This window comes from Solanum dulcamara, chromosome 3, assembly GCF_947179165.1.
Source record: "Solanum dulcamara chromosome 3, daSolDulc1.2, whole genome shotgun sequence".
Lineage (NCBI taxonomy): Eukaryota > Viridiplantae > Streptophyta > Magnoliopsida > Solanales > Solanaceae > Solanum > Solanum dulcamara.
In genome coordinates this window covers 15,379,640-15,385,314 of record NC_077239.1, presented here as the reverse complement: position 1 = coordinate 15,385,314, position 5,675 = coordinate 15,379,640, and positions in this window count along the sequence as shown.

Sequence of the window (5,675 nt, the reverse complement as noted above, 5' to 3'; positions counted from 1 at the left end):
TTCGAGTATGGACTATACTCTTACCCGCTTTGGTGATCGATACTCCTTCCATGACTCTATTCTCATAAGACTCCCTCCAATTATCTCAAACAAGCCCTCACAGCTAGTTTCATGTGGGACATTGCCAACTCATCAACTCTATTCTCATTTAAACTTAATTAAGTCATAATGGCAAGCCCTATTTAGGACCTCGTCCACTTGTCAATTCTATCCTCCAATCAATTCAATTCAGCCTCATTTAGATAAGCATTTATAACCTCTCCTTAGGACTCATCACAACTCTAAAGCTTTAACCCAACAATTCAAGTAGAATAGCACATTCAAGAAAATTGACTGATACAACATACTCACATGGTTAAAGAGATCAACAAAACATAATAACCAGTCATCTCCATCAACTCATACTAACATGAAGGTTTTAGGAACTTCTTAGGTCAACAACATCAACACCAATAAACTCAAATTAATAAGAGATAAAACTCATTCAAACATAAACCATACCAAGAAACTCCATTCTCATGGGCCTCTAACCTCAAAGCAAGAGTAAGGCACATGGGTGGACTCAACCCATGTTTTAGATAGCCTTACATACCTTCGAATAGATTTTTGAAGAAACCTTATTTTTGGGTCTTCAATGGCTATTTGAATCTTGAAGCTCTTGGAATAACTCTTTTCTAGAAATGGTGAAGAAGAAGAGAGAGAGAGAGACTTCTAGGGCTTTTAGAGAGAGAGAGAGGCCTGAAAATATATTCCCAAAATGTTGAAGGATGATACATATATAATTTGGGATGAATTCCCAAATTGCCCCTTCTCAAAAGTTCTGAAAATAGGCTAAAATGCTCCTAGTGCGATAGTGGCGCGTCGCGCCATTGCACTGCCAGGCTGATTACACCTAAAACCTGCACATCTGTTAGTGGCGCACCGTACCAAGGACCAAACTACTGAGGCACATTCTTGGCGCGATAGTGGCGCATTGCGCCCTTACAGCGCTAAGGCTATATTTTCTAGGTTCTGGAAATTTGGCCTGAAAAACCCTACACACCTCGTAGTGGCGCGCTGTGCCAGGGACCAAACTACTGAGGCATGTTCCTGGTGCGATAGTGGCGCATCGCGCCATTGCGGCGCCAAGCCCAGATCCCCAGCAGTCGCAGCCCAGGCCTAAAATCCCTGCCGTGCTAGTTTGTCTTAGGATCGCCATATCTTTTGACTCCAAACTCCAAAATGCACATTCTTGGTGACGTTGGAAAGAAGACTTGACGAACTTTAATTTAATAGGTTGTGGGCCACCCAGATCGTCATATCTCGAAAGATAGAGTCGTTAGAAGTCAACCCCTTATCCGAACTCCTCCTCAAACTTAGCCACAACGAATATTTTGGATTTAGCTTGGTCCTAGGGGTCCTTCATGACCCCACATCACCTCTAACGCTGCTCAATTTCTCAAAGACTTATCTTAACTCATGCAAATGCTCCATAATACTCGAGTTTGACCCTACCCGTATACAAGAAGGGTCCAAATCTTAGGGAGAATTTTGAGGGGTGTTACACGCTGGGGGTGACTCAAACTGAGAGATGCATCAAAAAGATGCAAAAGTGTAGTATGGGTACCAAAACATGGGGTACTCAATAGGGATCATAGGCTGATCGAGCTCAGAAAGAATAAATATATAAGAAGCAGAATAATAATATTAATAACAATAAGAGAGGAACATAAACTACAAATATGGGAAAAGAGGGTATGGGAATAATCATATGATAATCAAGTGAGTCCAACCAATCATGTAATCACATCAATAATCTCAACTGATAAAATATCGAGAAATTACACTATTGTGATTCATAATTAAGGCTCAATATCCTCTAAAAGCATCGTGAAGCACTTGGAATAACCCTTGAACTCATCAAATAATGGGATGCCCGAAATCATACCTCGAGCTCATCAACAAAGAAATAATAACCTAGAATATGTATCAACAGGCCGTCCAAAATTCAAACTTCGAGCTTATCAAGTGAAATAAAGTGTAGCCCAAAGTCAATAAAAGGACCGCCCAAAATCATACCTCAAGCTCATCAACTATGAATTTCCATAAATAAGATTTCACAGTTTTTTTGTTAAATCCCTCCTATTTATTCATCAACCAAAAGTCCTATTATCATCTTTTACTCTTTCTTTTTAAATAGGGTTGCTAACACCGGTGAGGTAAATAAGGTAAAAAGTATGTTAAAAATTATATGACACTCACCTGAGGCACGGGTGTGCCGAAAGCACAACCTTGGGTCCAACATTTCAATATCAAGCAACCTATGCAAAAACATAAGCCAAAAATCATATCAAGGGACCAACTGAAACCATACAAGTCAACCAAGTGTCATCCTAGGTTCAAATAAACTAGGATCAAGTTCCAAGGATTTGAAATGATTTAATCAAGTCAAGATATGACTTAGACTAAAGATTCAATAACTAAAACCCCAACTAGTCACTAACAATGATTGACTCCAAATTTCTCAATAGAATGTCAACACTTAAATCATCATCCTAATCATGCGTTACTACTCAAAATACACCAATTCTAACCAAGCCAAGTCCAACTAGAGTAAGCCATAACCTACCTCAAAGATGAAACCGCACCCGAATCCTTAAACTTGAGTCTTTGCGATCACGGACCCCTGGGTCATAAACACAAAGAGCAAAATCTCTTGCACCAGCAGTTCAGCTGGTGCTAAACTTTGGAGATTGCGTTTTCCCAAATAGAGGTACGAAATCTATTCGGAACCCTGCGAATAGAAATGGACTATGCTACCCAACTAGAAATGGCATTACAGACTTAATGAAATCGACATATTTTTCAACGGAGGTCGTTTTGATGAAAAGTTGACCAAAGTCAAAGATTTTACAAAACAAATACTTAAAATGCCAAAATAGACAAAATCTCTTTACGATCACCTCGGGAGATGAAACAAAGGTTATTCTACACAAAAAATAACATTCCAGAGCTAACCGCGCTAACAAAATTTTCATCCGAGAATGTTTACTCAAAATATTGACTGAAGTCAACCTTTGAGAAAAATTTAAAGTTAAAATGACAAAACTACCGAAACTCAAAACGAAGACTCCAAAACCCCAACCAACTTTCTTTTAAAGCAAAATAGATCTTCCAAAGCTAATGGAGCCATCAAAATTCTGATACGACACCCGAATCTCTGGATGTTGACTAAAGTCAACCTTTTCAAATCTTGAGTCTCAATAATGGCCAAACTACCTCAAAACTCATAAGAACACCTTGGGGAGTGTGCCATCCATTCCAATACCATATAAGAGTTATAAATAAACTATGAAAAAAGGGTAAAATTATAAAAATATGTAAAAGTACGAAAATGACCTTGGAGGTCATTATAGTGCGCACGCGAACACTTGTGTATGTGTTGACTGTTCTATGTGAAATACTACTTTTGTTATGCATATTCATGAAATACAAAGGGTGAATGTGAAATGACTTCATGTTGATAGTCTCATTCAATAAATCTGTTCATTTATTTGTGGTGTCAAGTGTGGTGGTTGCATTATGGTTTGTGATTATGATATATAATTTTCTATAAATCAGATACCATGCCGGTACACTAACTATTAGAATGGGTGTCACCCCAAAACATAAACATTTGGATCAAATACCACATCGGTACATATTAGCACGGTACCATGCAGTACATATTGGAATATGTACTATGCAAGTACATTAAATATTGGAATAGGTGTCACGCCGACACACTAACATTTTGGGTATAGGTTCCTTGAGATAACCAAATAATTGTTGTAACTGTGATTAATCATGGCCATTATGTAAAAAGATTCAAGTTATGGACTTAAAGTCCGAGTGATGCTATATTCGTGATATAATTATGTATCAATTATTTGACTATATTATGGTTTTCTATTTTATTCCATATAATCAGGTATGATATTACGTATGATCAAGTGAAGAGTAGTTGTTATATTGTTAAGTAGGGATTTGGTGACTTAGAGTCTGATTATGTTTTGGTCCTATCATTGTAAATAATAATGAGGGTCTGAGGGATAATTTCCAAGCTTCTGACTCCATTCAAGTTGCTATGGTTGTGCCGTTATAGCGGGTTAGGTGCCGCCATAGAGGGCCAATAATGAATTTAGTATAGAGAAGCCAAACCATTCTAGTTCAACAGTCTTGCAAGTGGGTTACTAAATAGTGAATGACTAGGGTATTGGTGTGAGACCTTGAGTAAGAGCGGTAGATTGGATAAATAGACGTAGTGGGTGTATGTATTCAATAACTCCTCTATGTGATAAAAGGGTTAGTCTTTGATCAATTGTAGAGTTGGTAGTGAAATTAGGTAGGAGGCTAGAATCAAGTATATTAATTATGCTTTAGGTAATTGGGATAGTAAGAGTATGTGGATAAAGATTTCGGTGGTGCATTTTCTTATTTACTTTATATTATGCGGTGGGATTCGGATCGGCCAATGAAGCCTACCAGTACGTGTTGTTTGTATTGATACTACTCTTGCTATGCCACTTGGCATAGTCTGGTTGCAAGGTCAGTAATATTTCATATGTGAAGATAATGATGATTTCCGACAGCTTCTAGTCTTCCATGCTTATAGGTGGAGTTGTCTTTTTTCATGTATAAACTGTACTCTTAGAAACTTTTGTACCTATTTATACTAGTTCCTTGGGGGTGTGAGTATGTTTTTTTAATTAACTTGGAACCTTAAATTATGCTATGGTAATTTGATAACTATTTATGGTGTTATCTTACTATTAATTTCCTTCTTGCATGTTATAACCAATTGGGGGTTAAGGATTCTCCTATCTAGGTATTAGAGTAGTTTTCTGCACGGTCTAGTGGGTTGGGGCATGATAAATTAGTATTAGAACCAAGGTTATGCTTTCTCAGTATAAGAGCAAATGTGGAATAGACTCCTACAGATTGGTGTATTGACATCCACATCTAATCATCGGGAAGCTATGAAATATTCAAGAAAGTCATTCCATTTCTTCTCTTCTTTCGATGGTTTGTCTCTTGTGATATAGATTGAGTCTAATTGGTGTCTTCAGATTCTAATTGGTATCTCAACAAAGTGAACTAGATATTGTAGTCGTGGCTGATAGGACACAAACAAAGAAAATTGGAACCGATAAGGTTCCAATTGGTAACTAGACTTAGAGGTAATGTAAATGCATGGATGATCATCTAATAGTCATCCATGAAGTGAATTAAGTTAGTAATTTTTACTTGCTTATGGATTATAGCTTAAAATTGTGAATATATGCATAGTGTTGCCTGAATAACTGCTAGTGTATGGTGACCTGCCTGAATGATATGATGTGATTATGTGCATAGTTTTGCCTGAAGTACTTTCCAGTATGTGAAATGTACTTGCTTGAATGCTTGAAATTATGTGAGATATGACTGCTTGAGTTTCTATAAACTTGTGATCAGAAAGAGAGTCATAAATTGGTTATGCACAATGATCAAGTGGTAAACTATGATGCGATTAATGAATGAATTTCTGATGTGTTAAGTGATATACTTATGTGAGGGAATGCAACTCTTAATTATGATTGGACCTACTATTGGTAAAGATGGCAAGGAAAAAGAATGAGTTGTGACTGTAGGAAAACTCTAATTTAAGGACAGTCGGA